Source organism: Urocitellus parryii, chromosome 7, assembly GCF_045843805.1.
Source record: "Urocitellus parryii isolate mUroPar1 chromosome 7, mUroPar1.hap1, whole genome shotgun sequence".
Taxonomy (NCBI): Eukaryota; Metazoa; Chordata; class Mammalia; order Rodentia; family Sciuridae; genus Urocitellus; species Urocitellus parryii.
The window spans coordinates 127,594,958-127,611,926 of NC_135537.1; the positions used below are offsets into that span (position 1 = coordinate 127,594,958).

General features: G+C 46.2%; 1 protein-coding gene across 3 annotated transcripts in view; it reads left to right on the forward strand.

The window, feature by feature from the left end:
* The window catches only part of Gas7 (growth arrest specific 7), a 227,927-nt gene that overhangs the window by 103,282 nt on the left and 107,676 nt on the right, over positions 1–16,969 (forward strand). Inside the window, exon 1 of one of the 3 annotated variants that reach the window (XM_026390534.2) lies at positions 4,889–4,969. The exons of the other annotated variants lie outside the window; for them this stretch is intronic. The gene's annotated coding sequence lies outside the window, so the exon portion shown is untranslated. Of the gene's footprint in view, positions 1–4,888; positions 4,970–16,969 lie in introns of those variants that run through there. 3 annotated transcript variants of the gene reach the window in all.

The following is a 16,969-nucleotide window of genomic DNA, read 5'->3' on the forward strand; positions in this document are numbered from 1 at the left end:
TCCATCGACAACTTTAAAAAAAAACACATGCTATATTGCAATATAATTGTGAATAATGAAAACAGTCAAATTGCTTCTTCATCATAAAGATTTGACCTGTACTGCTTTTATCCCTATGAATAAAGACCATGTGGGTCTCTTTATAAGACTTCACAACTCCTCAAAAACTTTTTAAAATTAATTCTGTGGGTCTGTCCTTTCTTTGTAAACCTCCCCCTCTGTGTCTGCACAGGGGAACAGGGTCTCCTGAGCTGCCCATTACACTATAGGCCTCACCCAGAGAGTAGAGGAGTCCCCTGGTTGCCCATAGCCTCCTGGGTGCCAGAGGGCATTTTTGGAGGGGACAGATCTGCAGGGTCATTAGGAATTAGCATCAGCTTACTGGTGGCTCAGCACTTCTACAGAAGAGAAGAAAAGAAGAGAGGGGATGGGTCATGGGCAGCTCCAGCCCAGCTAATATCAGGGATTTCAGTGACCACAAAGCAACCCACCAGCAAAGCAGAATTAGCTATGCTATTTGAAGTTATTCATGTAGAGAGATTTTAAATGATTCATGTCCACCGCCTCCCTGTGGCCCCTATAGGCGAGATACATTTTACACATTTTTCAAGTTTTAGAATGTCAGTGTTAGTCTGCACCGTGGCCTCTCAGCCTGGCCGCTGTTGACACTTTGGGCTGGATCATTCTTGGCTGTTGGGTGAGTGGCCCTGTGCATGGCCGGATGTTGAGCAACACCCCTGTCCTCTGCTTACTAGATGCCCGTAGCCTCCTGTGGGAGGCACCATAATAACTGCCCCCTCCAAAAGATGTCCATGTCCGAATCCTTGGAAGCCGGGTATGTGGGTGTGTTGTCGGGTTGTATGCCAAGGGGAGTTTAAGTTGCAGATGGAGTTAAGGCTGCAAATCAGCTGACCTTGAGAGATGGAGAAATTGTCCTAGAACATCTGGATGGTCCTTATAAGTGGAAGACAGAGATGGAAGTGGGAGAACAGAGAGATGTCAGTGTAAAAGGGACCTCACCTGCCATTGTTGGCCTCAAAGTTGAAGGACGTGGTCTTGGGCCAAGGTCTTGGGGCAATCTCTAGAATCTGGAAAAGACCTAGGAACAGATTCTTCCCCCATAACTGCCAGCAGGAACGTAGCCCTGCCAACACCTTTATTTTCGCCCAGAGAGACCCACTTGTGAACCACAGAAAACTCGGGATAAATGTATGTTGTCCTGAGACACTAAGTTTGTTCCAGCAGCTGTTGGGAACTGATCCAGCCTCTCCCACCCTTCTTGTGACAACTAGTAAACATTTCCAAATGTTGCTAAACATGTCCTGGGAGGCAGAATCACCCTTGGTTCAGAAATACTGGCTACACAGAACGCCATATTGTTTCCCTAGAAACCGAGGAGTTTCCTGTGTGTTGCGATGAGAACCCAGCTCAGCTTGCTCTGCGAGGAAGGAACCTGTGGTGGGAAGGAGGGAGGGTGGGTGCCATGACTGTTCCCCTGCCCCAGTTCCCCCGAGAACCAGCTGTCTCTATCATTAACAACACAGTATTCCTGTCGCTGCTTGTACATCTTTGGATGAAAGTAGAAAAGAAGCCAAACTATCTTCAACTGCACCATAAAAGAGAATATAAAAAACTCCATAAAACACTAAAATGTCAGCCACAGCAGGATCGCTAGTTGAGACCTTGGAAAAAGGAGGACAGACAACAGGCCAGGTGCCCCGGGCACTGTTTGTGGGAGTTATGAGAGCCAGAAGAGAGGCCAGGGGAGCCCAACCCAAACTGGGGGCCACCAGGCCTGGGCTTTGTGCCAAATACACAGCTCCCTAGTTTCTGGAGCCCAACCCTGATGCTGTAATTCTGTTTATTTTGCTGAATGTGAAATCCATCTGGTTTTGATTTCTTCCTTGTAATCCGTCATCTCTGTGTGGCTTCGGAGCCAGCCACCATGCAAGGCGTCTTTGAAGTTGTTGTTTTGGGGAAGGTGGGAAGTGGTGCTCTTCCAGGGTTCAGGGGACAGCCATGAGGTTCACATTTGATTCGAGAACTGTCCCAGAAGTTGAGAGAGGGAAGTGGACGACTGGCCCAGTGGATTCTGGTCCTGGTGTACAAGGCCAGGCTGGGTCAGATAGGAGACGAGTTTGCAGAATCCATGGTAGATTTTCACAGCCAAAGGTTCCCCCGTGGGTCCTCAGCTTGGGGGACAGGTACTCTTAGTTCTAGGTGTCTCAGGGCAGTCAGATGGAACTGTGGCTTTTGGTTTCTCGCTGCCTGTCGTGTTTGAGGCAGACTAAATGCAGGGGTGGGGGCAGAGGAGATACAGACCAGGAAGAGTTTGTGAGCAAGTAGGATATGGAGAAAGATCCAGTTTTTTGACATTAATGGGACATGGGCCAGATTATTCCCATGATGGGCTAGTCTAATTGGCATATCCATGCCAGGGGTTCCCAAAGCTTAGCCTGCATTTGAATTGCTCTCCTGGAAGGCTTGTGCAAACCCAGACTGCTGGGCTCTCCCCGCAGAGTTTCTGGCTCCCAGTAGGGCCCCAGAGTCTGTACTTCCTAACAGATTCCCAGATGATCCTGCAGTGATGCTCTGAGGACCACCCTTTGAGATCCACAGGTCCAGAAGAATACAAGGACCTTTATAGCTGAAAATGATACTAACAGCAAATAGTTCTCAGGACTTGGCTGTTTTCGTATGAGAACCCCTGCTTTGAACTGATTCTTGTGAGTATCATCCTCTGTGGTTATTTTATTTATTTTTCCCTCCAAAGTGAAAGTAACATTTCTTTTTATTTTTCAGTTGTCATACAGTAAAGTTGACATTTTGGGGCATGCAGTTCTATGAATTTTAGCACCTATAGAGATTCGCGTAGATACCCCCGCAGCACGTCGCAGAAGTTCCATCACCCCAAAATTCCCTTATGTTATTGCTTCGCATTCACACCCTTCCCCACCCGAGCCCCTGGTGCATAAGCTCTGGTTTTATCTTATGCACGGAATCATACAGCGTGTAACCTTTAGAGGCTGCTTCTCACTCCGTTGTACCTTGGAGATGGATTCAAGTGGTGGCCTGTGTCAGTAGTTTGTTCAGTATTGCAAGTGGGTGTTCCACTGGATGGGTATTCCACGGTGGGCTCATTATGCCCTGTTGGTCATCTTTGGATCGTTTCTGGTTGGGGGTATTATGACCAGAGCTGCTGCATTGATCCGTTTTCCATAACTAGAACAAATGCCTGAGGAGACAGGAAAGCTTTATTTTGGTTCACAGATTTGGAGGTTTCAGTCACGGTGGGTTGGCCTGTTGCTTTCGGTTGTGTGGTGAGTCAGCACAGCGCGGCCAGGGGTTAGTGGTGGAACGAAGATGCTTACCTCAAGATTGGTGTGCAAGAAAGAGAGGAAGAGGAGAGGCACTGGGGACCCGCCATCTCTTCAAGGGCACACTCCCATGACCAGAGGACCTCCCACTAGGCCCCACCTCTTAACGTTTCCAACCACCTCTAAGTAGCACCATGGGATTCAGACTGAGCCCCTAAAACATGGACCTTTGAGGGACCTTTGAGCTTAAATATAGCCAGGCTTGGTGGCATGCCTGTAATTTGGGAGTCTGAGGCAGGAGGATCTCAAGTTTGAGGCCAACCTCAGCAACTTAACAAGGCCCTGCCTGAAAATAATAAATAAATAAATAAATAAATAGGACTTAGGGTATAGCTCAGAGGTAAAGCACCCCTGTGTTTAAGCCCCAGGATCAAATAAATGAATACACTAGCAGCTGCTCTGAAGATTCATGTGTAAGACTTTACGTGGACATATGTTGCCATTTCTTTGGGTCAATACCTAGGAGTGGGATTCCGGTCCTATGGCATGTGTTGGGTACGATGGAGAGTCGCCACCCTGCTCTCCGGAGTGGCTGGCCCATTTTGCTTTCCTTCCCATCATGTGTGAGAGTTTTGGTTGCTCTAGATACCTTGCTGGGACTTGGTAATTGACAGCCTTTTTGTGTGGAAGTCAATCTAGATCACAAGTGATTTCCAAATGTGCACCTGAGTAAGGCTCAGAGAGGTGTTCTAGACTCTTGGTGGTTCCTTGAAGACTAGGATTCTTTTGACATTTTGTATTGAACAAAAGCGATAGTCATTCCACACGCGGGGTCTAGGAACTAGTAGCTTCTGTGCTGTACTGGGATGGGGTGCGGGAGATTCAGCAAGGTCCAAGGGGATCCTAAGAAAAAGGAAGTGACCGAGGAAAAGATGAGCTTTCTACTGTCCTATAGGTGGAAGTTCCCAGACTGCTTCTCCCCACCCCCACCCCTACTTATTTTAAGTCTAAGCCTCAGAGAGGTTAATGAGCATGCTAAATGTTACTCAGCTGATCCCTGGCCTCTTGACTCTTCACTTAGGGCAGGCAGTGACAGTCCACCTTTGTTTCCAAAAGCATTCTTACTAATGTCACCAGGGCCACAGACTGCCCTGCTGTAGTGCTTGAAGAGTAGAACTTTTGCAAATGGATATACCTGGTCAGGATCATCACATTTCTTTAAATGTCTTGGCCTCGGATCCACCCCAGGCAGGAGCTGGTTTTAGGAAGGAGCTTGTGCAGGGGACGATGTCCACAGCTGGAACCAGAGCTGGTGACTTAATGGGGAGGAGGCGATTCATCAGGACCAAGTACTCCTCTGGAGGCCCTCCCACCCACCCTCAGGGGAAGGGGCCCAGCTGTCCTGGAAGGCTGTGGACATGCTTTTCCAATTGCAGAATACTTCTCTTTCATTTTGAATATCATTTGTTTGGTTGCCACGGCAACGTCAAGTCTCTATTTTCATGCTAACCTGCGTGGTTGCAACTTTCTATATATAAATGCTGCTTTGCACAGTGAATTAGCCGATGCCACTGGGAAGCAGGGGATGTGGAGACGGTGGCAGAAAATGACCAGCGTGTCAGATTTGCATAAGGACGGACGGCAGGGCTGAGGTGAGTGAGAGCCCGGGACAGGGCTGGTTATCTTGGGTATAGATGCTCAAAGCTAATTGGAGCGAGTTGAGCATAAAACTGACCAGCCACTCCTGTGGATGGAGAAGTCTTCCTCAGGTAGCCCAGAGCTGGGCTAGGGTTTGGCTCTGCTTTGGAGGGACTCGGATGACTCTTCTGTTTCCTCTATGCCTGTCCCCTCCATGCCTGCAGAGAGTCTGTGTTGCATGGGGGACCCAGGTCTCTGCAAAGAAGAGAAAGCCAGTTGAGCAGGGATGGTGTCTCGGATGGGCTCTGTGAGTTGCTCTTGGTTGCCTTGGACTTAACCTCTGTTTACTGTTCCAGATCTTGACTTCTTTGATTTTGCTTTTTTTTTTTTTTTTTTTTAAATTCCCTAGTATGACCAGTCCTTGGAGAGACCAAATGGTTCCAAAGGGTCTGGTAGAGTTCTCAGAAGAAACCTGAAAAAGTCTTTGGAAATCAGTCGGTGCAGCTATCTCAGGCTCTGAGAGAGGCAGAAACCCAGAGAGGTGACATACTCTGCCAGATGCCACACAGCCAGTCAGGGAGACCGAGGGGCTGGGAACCAGGAGGTCCACATGATCTTCTGGCTCACTCGCAGGTGTCATATTTGTGCCCATTCAGCTGTGGGGTCAGGGGAGCGGGCAGGTTACACCTCAGTTAAAGGAGATGCAAACAGGAAGTGCATTGGGAGAGGTTCCTCTCTGGTGTCGCTAGTTGGGGAAGCGTAAAGAACATGAGATTATGTAACGAGACCCAGAAGCCTTCTAGAAAAAGCATGGAAGTTCAAATCTAGAGAACTTGGATTTGTGTGGATTCGGCCACTTTCCACCTGTGTGAGAATTTCATCCACTCTTCTGAGGCTTGACTTCCCTACCAAAGCATGGAGTGTGCCTAGCTTCTTCCTCCTGCATTGCCATTGTTCACCACCACTGTGAACCTATCAAGGATAGTGTGTGGGTCACCATGGGGCATGATGCACTGAGGGCATCATGGTTTGCAAACCACAGAGCATCCCATAAGTGTCAAGCCATCGCTCTCTTCCCCTGCAGCTAGGGGACAGGGTAACACACCATCAGAGGGTGTTGAGTGAGCGAGGGTTCTCCTTAGACTGGGTCTCTAGGTGTGGTATGAAGTGCAGCACAATCATATTGTCACTGGAATCTCACATTTGACCATCCTCTTCTACAACATCAAACATTCAGCTAGTATTTTAAGGGTGTTGGCTCCACAGGCTTGGACCCTCTTCTGGAAATCAGAAAAGTCGTGATCATAGTCTGAGTCCTCTGAGTGGTACCTGGTCCATGGGAGCTGGGAGATTCAGAATTGAAAGAATGCCTTTCCACCTGGGTGAGTCAAGGAAAGTGTCATAAAGGAATCCTTCATACGACTTTTTAAATGGAGCTAGAGGCAAAAGAGGGGATCCTATAAAAGTAGATTGGAATGTGAGTCCTGCGCCACAAAGTGCATGTATATAGTCAGTGTCGACTAGCATGAAAAACTACATCTAAGCGCACTCCATGTAGCAAGAATCAGTGTTGGCTACCTCAATTGTTTGCTTTGTGTATATTTTGGGCCTTGAGGTCAAATGTGCTTTTTACCATGAATTGGACTTTCAAAAAACAAGATTTTTTTTTCTTTTTTTTTTTTTTTTTTTGAGTTTGAGTTTGAAAACTGCTTGCCTTGGATGCGCCTACTTGCTTTGGAGATGGCTGTTGATTTCCTTTTCAGGGAAACCTTGGTCCCCATAGAAGGGCGAGTGAGGGTTTTTGCAAGAGGCTGGAGAATCAGAGGCAACATCATTTTTGGCAGCACAAACAGGGACAAGTGGGCCACCTGGGAAGCTAGAGGTTTGGGGACAGGGAGGTGGTAGTCCCTTCTCCCAGAGGCTGGGAACTATCAGGACAGCAGTCTGTGGGCAGAGTAAGGCGACGCCTGTGATTCTTGCAGCAACTGCCACATCATTTTGTGGCCCCAGATCACCTGCTCCTGTGCCCCTCAGTGATTTTAGCTGTAGATCCCTCATACTTCCTGTGAGGCCGGATCCAGCCCTCCTTCCCACCAGATCGCAGGGTGCTGGCTTCTAGCTGCTCAGTCTTTCTTCCCATGTGAATTTCTGCTCACCGTGACAACTGTGCCATCTCACCTGCGGATCTGGGGACACGTGTCTGTCCTTCCCCAGGCTGCCTGGCCTGGCTCACTATCTCCTCAGTCCCAAGTTCCTACTCCAGGAGAGACACTCCCCCACCCCCCCCATCACTTTCTCTGCTTCCTTCCCCCAATGTTGGTCCAACTCTCCTTCCTTAACCAGTTTCCACTTCCTCACACACCTCCTCCCCTTCTGAACCTTCTCAACAGTGACTGAGGTGGACAGACTTTCCAGGGTCCTTTCTACCCCAGGATTCTTGTCCTGTGCACAGGTAGCATCCAAATGCATCCAAATGCATTTATCAGGTGTGGACAGTAAGAGATCCTAGCCAACAAGCTGAATGGCAGGGGGTAAACTTGCTCATTCATTGATACTCTAGGGGAAGTGGCATTTAACTCTAGAGAATCCCCTCTTCAAATGGTACCCAGCCATTAAATCCAAAGGTCGCATGCTAGTGTCCAGTGGGTAAAATCAAGTGCAGACTGTTTTTGTTGTTGTTGTTTTAATTTCTGTTTTCTTGACCATGATTTTATTTAAAAATTTTTGAGTTGATGGCCAACCATCTTAAAATCATAATATTTCGCCTTAAAAATCCAACTTTCCAGCTTCTCTTGCAAAAGTGAGGAGCTCTGGCAACAGAGCCCACTGTCCCGCATGGCCACAAGATGCTGATGGTGGAGTAGTGAGTTTTCCACTTAGCCCCAGTCCCCGCCTATCTCTGCTGATCACCAGCCAGCCCTGACACACCAATAGTGGGATGGCTGCCATTATTTATTTCATCTGGGATCTTTTTCTTATGGGGAGGGAAAAAGTGAAAAATTTCCTGCATCCATGTCCCTGGAAAAAAGGAAAGTAACAGGGCTATGATTTAAAAAAAAAAAAAAAAAGTATTAGTCTATTCCTTTCTGAAAGTATTTATTTATCAGTTTCCTAAAGATGAATATTCTGAGATCAGATCTGATCTTCTTTCCCTCCCTCCCTCCCTCCCTTCCTCCCTCCATCCTTCCTTCCTTTCTCTTGAAACCAGTGGTTCTCAAAATGTGGTACCCAAACCTGTAGCAGCTGCATCTTGGAGGAACCTGTTAAACATATGAATTATTGGACCCACAGAGAATTCCCACTAGAATGCCAAGCTTTATTATTGTCATTTTCTGTCCTTTTGAGAGCCAGAAAGGAAGAGAGGCAAGGCTTCCTAACCCACTCCACACCCTGCACACACTGAGAGGCAGGAAGATCATTTCGTCGGACAGGATTTCAGCAAACCCTAGTCCCTGTTTTGATATTCAACTTCCATCTGTGGATCCCCCTGACACACATGGAAGCATGTCTTCCTCATTTCACATTCTGTAACCAAATAGCCCACGGTCATTTATAAAGAAAAAAAAAATATTGGGTTCTTGGTTCCTGAGGTTAGGAAGTTTAAGACCATGCCACCAGAATCCCCTGAGGCCCTCTTTGCCATGGTGGAAAGCAGAAAGACAAGAACACAAAGGTGCAATCGAGCTAAGAAGGCCAAACTTGCTTTAGAACAAGTCCGCTCTTGGAATCACTAACCCCCTCCAACAATAATGCCAGTCATCTACCTGCGAGGGCTCTGACCGAATCCCCTCTCAAGAATGACATTAGGGATTAAGTTTTCCAAATATGGACTTTGGGGGACGTATTCCAACCATAATCATATCATGAATAAGCTGGTACCTTCCGCTGCCCTGGAGAGATGGCCACTGGGCTGCTGGCCTGTATTCAGGAGCTAGGGGTTTTTAGATGGATTTTTTTTTTTTTTTTTTTTGCAAAATAATATTCAGTTTCTCCCCTCCATCCTCAACTGTACTGGGTTCAAACCTAGAGATGTTCTACCACTGAGCCACATCCCCAGTCCTTTTAGTGAGTTCCAGGGTCTCACTAAGTTGCTTAGGGTCTCACTAAGTCGTCCACACGGGCCTCAAACTTGCAATCCTCCTATCTCAGCCTCCTGAGTTGCTGGGATTACAGACCTGCACCACGGTATGCCCAGCTTAGGTAGAAATATTAGACCCATTCTTTAAAACATATAGACAAGAGCCAATCACAGATGTCCATTTTAATTCCAGCTGTGGTTACTCCGACAGCTGTTTCATGGGTGATCACTTGGCTTCCCCCAGCTGCCTATCCCGCAGAAGGCTTTGATCACTTTAGTGGACAGTCCACACCAGCCAACAAAGCCAATCTTTTCTGGACATATTCACCTGGAGAGCCAAAGACCCCGGAGAAGCTTATTTTTCAGACCCCAACCACACCATTGAAGATCTTGTTCCCCCGGCCCGTTTCATTCATTTGTGATTTGGGGATGTCTGAGAACATTGAAGTCCAGGACCCCTTTATAGGGTGGAGTAGATGAAAACATGGGCAGGGTTTAAGTCTACTTTTTGGTCTCTTCTGATCTCCCTCTGCCCTCACCCTCGGTGCCCAGGTAGCTTCAGAAATCCAGGACCACTAGACAGAGTGAGGTGTGTCTCCTGGGCCAGAGAGTTGAGCCCAGCCTCCCAGCATTCAGCCTAGAAGGGAGGCCCTGAGTTGATCACTGAGCCTCTAGCTGCCTGGGCAGGCGCTTTCTGTTGGAGCTCTCAACTCTGCCAGCCCCCAGAACAAAACTGCTTACAGCCACTCGGTGTGCTCAGGGGACAGACACCCTGCTAGGGTGTTATTTCACTTCAGGGGGCTGGTCAGAGCTCTTTGCTGTGAAAATGGTATTCTTGGTACCCACCCTCTTTAACCACCCAGTTTCTGCCCCCTGGGACCTCTCTCCTCCGTTAACGAGGCTCCCTGCTGACAACCAGCTGTTACCTTCCACCGAGAGTCAGATTGATAATTAGGGGTTTGGCTGGCGGTGGCTTCCCGTGTCACTTCCTCCCTGGAGTGCCTGCCTTTGGACAGAAGATTCCTAGGCACTACAGTGGAGCCTCAGGTACGGTGGGCGGGCGGGGAGCAGCCTGGGGTGAGGAGGAGGAATTGGCACTAATCTTGGAGACAGAATACCAGGTTCTAAGTAGCATGATTATAAAGTGAAAATAAGTCCTTCCCTCCCAGGGTGTCCCCTAGTCCCTATCTGATACTGGGTATTAAACCCAGGGATGCTGTACCACTGAGCTACATCCCCAACCATATATATACATATATATATATATATAATCATTATATAATATATAAATAATATATATATTTATTTTGAGACAGGATCTTGCTGAGTTGCGGAAGCTGTCTTCAATCTTACAATTCTCCTGCCTCAGCCTCCAAAGTCTCTGAGATTACAAACATGTACCACCATGCCCGGCTCTCAGAGTTTTTGCAAGGGTCAAATAAGCTATTCTGTAATAAATTCCTGGCCCACAATAAATACTACTTTGGCAATTAAGAACAAGGAAAAGATAAGGTCTCATGGAGAAATTCAGGCAGTGTAAATGACTTTGAGGATATCGGATGGTGAGAAAAAGAGCGACCTAGCCCTTTTCTTATTATTATCCAACTTCTCTCCTTTGGAGGAGCTTGGGGTGAGTGAGGGGAGTGTTCTCTTGGGGTGTCCTTTCCCAGGGCAGGAGAGTTCCCCCCTCTGTGAACATCATCAGGGTCCCGTGTGACGGGGTGGGCAACGCTTGGCCAGGGCCGTGTGTGTTCCTCAACCTGCCTTGCTTTCCGCCCCCCAGCTCTGAAGGCTGCAGTATTTCGGCCCCAGGTTTGCTGGTCCCTTCTGATGTCTCTCTGAATTCTGGCTTTGTCTTCCATGTACCCTTCCTCTTGCTTCTCTGGTCAACCTGCATCCGAAGGTCAGATGGTGTTGTTCTGGAGTGTTCTTCACAGACTGATGGGGAAGCCCATGTGACCTGAGTGACAGCCTTGGTGACCTCAGCTCTTGGCTTTTCTCAAAGTTTCTTGAGTAACTTTCAGGGATGGGACAGTGTGGTGTGAAGCTCACACACATCTATCTGCGTCTCTGCCCTCTTATGGAAACTTTATAAAAATTCTGTTAACTAGGTGGTGTCTTTTCATTTTGGTATGTGGAAGTGAAAAACAGATAAGACTTATTGGGGTGAAGTGACATGCCCCACGTTAGGTGACTGGTAAGTTGTGATGGGATTTTTTTCTTCTTCTTCTATGCTTGGCTGAAGGTGAGGAGCTCGGCTTGGGAGCACACAGGCGGATGTCTGTGGTCCACTGAGTGGTTTACAGGACTTCTGTCTTCTGTTCTTACCCCGGTCCTCACCCCAGCCCCGATGCACACCTCATTCTGTTAATCCCCAGAGCAGAATAGAAGTGATGGGTTTCTAGAAGGCTCTAGAATCCTCCAGGCCCACTTGTTTGCATGGAGCTTTGCATCTCAATGAGTAGGAAAAAAAACAGGCAGAAGAGGATCTGCCAAAAGGGAAAGATCAACTGGGTTTGTGACTTCACTCCTCTGTGTACGCAGATGTTTCCTCCCTGGGCCTCCTCCCTCCGCGGGGCTGCAAACAGATGGGAAGTGGCTGGTGGACGAGCAGACAGGGTTGGATGGAGGGGGTCACCTTTTCCAGAGCAATGTGGAGGGCAGCTTGAGAGCAGCCCTCAATGAGGCTTTGGCTTCTGCTGTGCTGTCTGAACACAAGCTTGTCTTCTAGCCATGACGGTGACAGCCACATCAAAGTTTAGAGCAGCCAAAGGACAAGAAGGAGGGGACTCTGCATGGGGACTGGGGAGATCTGGTGTCCAATCCCTGTCTCTGGGCCTTAATTTCCTCATCTTTAAAATATTGATGTGGAATCAACCAAGACCCTTTCCATCTTGGTATTTTTTTTTTTTTTTCAATCCAGCTTTGCATTGGTGGAGAAAGTTCTTTATCTTGACTCATTTTATTTTTGTTTTGTTTCAAGATAAAGCTCCCCCAGCCTTCTAACCATTCATTGAACCCTAATCTCATAAATAACAATCATTTTAGGAGCAGGCAAGTGAGATGGGATAGGTCAAAGTGGAACTTAGGAGCATTATTTAATTTTTTTAAAATAAGGCTATAGTCACGCATGAGCCCATAATAGAAACTAAGTTAACGATTTTAAAATGCATTAAAATTAATTGTAGAAAAGTTTAAAAATGCAGAAAAGGGAAGTAAGAAGAAAATGGGGAGACTCCTTTTCTTCTTCTCCTTTTTCTTAATGCTGTATATATTTTTCTCCATAATTGTAATTACCTATGCTTAGAGTTGTATATGCTGATTTGGGGAGGTGGGAGTTATGTAGTTGTAAAAATAATTTTAAGAACTCATTTTAGGGTGGGGATATAGCTCAGCTGGTTGAGTGCTTGCCCAATATTTGCAAGGCCCTGAGTTCGATAACCATCATCACAAAAAAAAAAAAAAAAAAAAAAGAATTTAACTGAAGCTGGGTGTGATGGTGCACACCTGTAATTCCAGTGGCTTGGGAGGCTGAGGCAGGAGAAGGACCCTTGGGTTCAATCTCTGGTTTAAAAAAAATTAACTAAAAAAATGTGTAAATGAAGAAAAACTTAAACGCAGTAAAATAAAAATAATTAAAACAATGAGATTCGGAGTCGCACAGTACAAAGATAAACTTTATTAACATTTTTGTGTCTTTCCTTAGTGCCTTATTTGGAATAGGGAGAGCATTATTTTCCATAGTTGAAATCATATTGCATATCTGATTTCCAAAGTAGAACAATTCTTGGAAGATGATAGAAAAAAGGATTTGAGAACACAAAGCACCAGCCATTGGGTGATTTATTAGTCTTTCCTGATTTAAGGAAAAAATAAAAAGACTTGGTCCATCTAATAGAATTTTAAACACTCAGAAAGTCATTACTTAAGCTTTTTGACAAAGAAAATGGTCACTGTGGTCACTGACATAGCACAGCTTGGGTTTGGTGGAGGCAGGAAGCAAAAACTTTTTTTTTTTTTTTATTCTCCCAGCACAGTATCTCCAAAGCTGGAAGTCTCCCATGGTTGGTTGGCATGTGCCAGGACAGAAAGGGCAGGGTCAGTTCTGCCCGCTCCTCACTGGTGGAAACGAGGCTTCATGCACTGGCCAGTGGTACAGGAAAGACGCATATCCCAATCCTGGTTCTGGGATGGTAAGGAGCAAGAAGCAGAATGCATGAAACATTAGAACCCCATGCTTTTTCCCTGAGCTGGAGAACCCACCAGACTGCACACAGCTTACTGGGCTTCCAAGCAGAGTTTGGAGTTTATTATCTACACTGAGCAAGAAATGACTCACAGATGCATATACATAGTTACTTCCCCCCTCATCATCTTCTTGATATTGATTTATCTCTCAGTGCCTAGAGGCTAAGTGGGTGGTGTCTTCTCTTGCCTGCCCATGAGAGCCCTCCTATGTCTTTAATACATGGTTGTTTGGGTTTGTTTGACAGCACTGGGGACAGAACCCAGGGGTGCTCTACCACTGAGCCATACCCCCATACCCAGCCCTTTTTAGTTTTTGCTTTGAAACAGGGTCTTGCTAAATTTCTGAGTCTCGCATCACTGTGAATACAGGCATGTGCCACTGTCCCTGTGTCTGGCTGATAGATGAGACAGTAATACAGCTTGGTGGATATGGATGCTTTGAATCACAAACTGTTGGAGAAGCTCATCTTTGCAGCTCTGTTTGTCCCATCTGCATGTGTGTGTGTTGGAAAGGAAATGAATAAAATATATAAATATATATATATATATATATATATATATATATATTTATATGTGTATATATTTATATATATATATATTTATATGTGTATTTATATGTGTATGTACATATGTACCCATGTGTGCATATTTATATAGATACATATGATCTTAATGGGCTTTATTTTTTGGTTCAAGAACTGGGCAGTCATTCCATTAAACAGACTTAAGTATTCAACAACTATTTATCCATCACTCATAGCAACAGACAGAGGAATATCTTTGGTCTGTAAGGCTTGACCTTGGTGAGATTTGACCTTGAGCACTCTATAACATTTGCCCAGGGACAATCCCAGTCCCTGATCTGGGCACTGATACTGCAGCAAGGAAAACAATGTCCCTGACTTTATTCTGGTGGGAAGAGCAGGGTAGAGGAGAAGTCTGAGGAATGTTTGATTTCCGAGGTAACCTTCTCTCTTGGCCTCTGTGTACATGATTTTTGGTCACTTATTAAATCTTTGCAGATGATTTTTTTCCCTGGTCTTTTCTAATGAAAAAACTTCTTAAATATCTGCATCTTTTTATTTCTTCACTTTTGTTCTTTGCAGTTTGGGGAACTTTTACCATTTTCTGGGTAAGTCCCTAATGTCTCACCCCTTTTTTTCTGGGGGGAATGAAAATAGGGCTCTGAGCATGCTAGGCAAGTGCCCTAGCACCAAGCTGCACCCCTCAGCCCCAAGTTTCATTTGTGGGTTTAACTGAGCAGTTTTTAGATAATCCTTACCTCATCCCTTTGCTTCTATAGGTCACCCCTTTTGATTTTGGCTGTGTTTTTCCATTCTAATTTTCTGTTCCTCTTTCAAAGAGGCCACAAATTCTTGCATTCTGTTAGTTTCCAAGGTTCTTCTGAATTATTTCCTGAGCTATGCTCTTCCTCTGAGTCGTCTGGATGGTATTTCCTCTCCCTGATTCTATGCATTGTCCCCTTTTTTCCTTCGGAGACATGGAATAGGCCAACAGACAGAATGGAGGGACTCCCATTGACCTGGGCCCTCTGTCTGCTTGGGGGAAGGTCGGCTTCCTTTCACAGTTACTTACCTGTCAGTCCCGTGATGCACACATCTCTCCATCCCATTCCACGTGCACATGGGCTTCCACCTGGAGATCTGCCCTTTTCCTAACTGCGTCTCTGATACCCTGAATTGATAGAGTATGAGAGAAATCGTGATTCCAAGGGTCCTGTCTCTGCACCAGGGCATCTTCCTGCTCTGCTGCGTGGGAGTCATAACTCCTCAGAATGGTGGTCACCCCTCCCAAGCCCCTGATGTCCCCCTGTGCCAGCTCACCTGGGGAACTGCTGTACCTAGATGGGCGGTGGGGAGGGAAGGCAGCTCTGAGAGTGCATCTGTGTAGGGAGGGATGGTTCTGCAAGGTGGTGAAGGGAGAGAAGGTGAAGGCACCGCACCGAGTGGTGCTTTTTCCTTTTTACAACTCGGCTGTGTTCTGTAAGATTTTTCTCCATTCACTCCACTGATCTGATGGTTTCTGGGGTGTTTTTCTCAGATTTAGACTATTGAAAAAAAAAAAAGATTGGGTGAGCTTTCTCTTTTCCCTTTTCTTCTTGTTACTAGTTTAACAGCACAATAACCAATTGACATGGGTGTCCTGAGGATGGCTGTCTGATGCGCCTTGGCCCTAGTTCCTTGCCCCTATCAGGTGGAGAACATTTTCTCTCTCTGTGTGTATGTGTGTGTGTGTGGGGGGGGGTTGTGTGTGTGTGTGTGTTGCTGGGGATAGAACCTAGGGCCTTACACATGCTGGGCAAACAGTCTACCACAGAGATTCATTCAGCCCTTGTCCCTTTACCATGCAAATCTGCCATCTCCCTTTATTGATCCCCATAACTTCCTAATAATGACTTAGATGCTCATTCCAGGGACCGTGGCTGTGTGATCTGCAGGGAATTCAAGTTTGGTTTTCTGGGATTCCCTGGAATCCCAGATTCTTGGGAACCCTGGAAACTGTTTTGTGGATGCCACATGCATGGTACTTTTTGTGCATAGTCTGAGGCCGTGTTTCTCAAAGTGTGCCTCCTTGACAACTGAGGACCCACCAGATAATTTTAGATTGTGTTGAGATCACCGCTTTTATGAGATATTTATTTTATTGGGCAACAGAAAAAAAAATAATAAAACAACCAAATCAGATGTGAGATTTCATAAATATTATTACTTAGGGCTGGGCTAGATTTAAGTTGGATGTAAGTCAGTTAAAAAAAATAATTAAATAGGCTAGGGATGTGGCTCAGTGGTAGACCATGTGCTGAACATGTGCTAAGCCTGTGCTGAGCATGTGCAAGGCCCTGGGAAAAAAATTTAATCCCAAGCATGGAAAAAAAATTAAATCATAGTATTGCTGTTGCACCTCGATGGGGCCCATTGTGACAATAGAATGTGAATGACTGAAGTTTGGGAATTCCTTAGAATTGGGGTTGTGAAGAGCTCTTTTAATTGGACTACCATATGAAGAAATTTTACAAGGATCTTTGGATTCTACCATGATAGAAACTGACTGCCCCAATAGGAGCCATCTGTTCAGGCCATCCCCGGACCTGGAGCCACTCCCACCCATGGCCCTGCCCTCTTTCTTGCCTTCTTTTATAATGCATCTTAATAATATCTCCCTTTCTGTCCACCTGCTCTGTAGCTCCTGTGTGTCTGTAGTCAGTCCATGCCCATCTCTCCTCCATAGTCCTTTTCCCAAGATAAACGAACTCACCCTCCCTGTATCAGCATTTTCTTGGAAATGATGAACTACTCATTTCTTGCTGTAATCCCCCCTGGTTTAGCTTCGGTGACTGATTCTCGGCAACCACATCCATTCATTTCCCCACGTCTTCCCTGAGTGTCAGAAACTGGTCCAGGTGCAAAGGGGAAAGAATGAACACCTGGGCTCAGGGAGTGCTACATGGAATAACAGAAGTCACAGAAGGGGGAGGGATTGGCCCAAGGAACATCAAGAGAGAGTTTGTTCTCTCACTGCTTAGGTGAGAACATGTCTCAAGTTCAACTCTCTTCTTTATATTCTTATGAACGCTGAGTAGACCCATTTGGATTTCACCACCTTCTCTGTGCAGTTGATGCAGCTCCATGTGCCAAGGCCCAGACCGATCCCCACTGCCCACTGAACA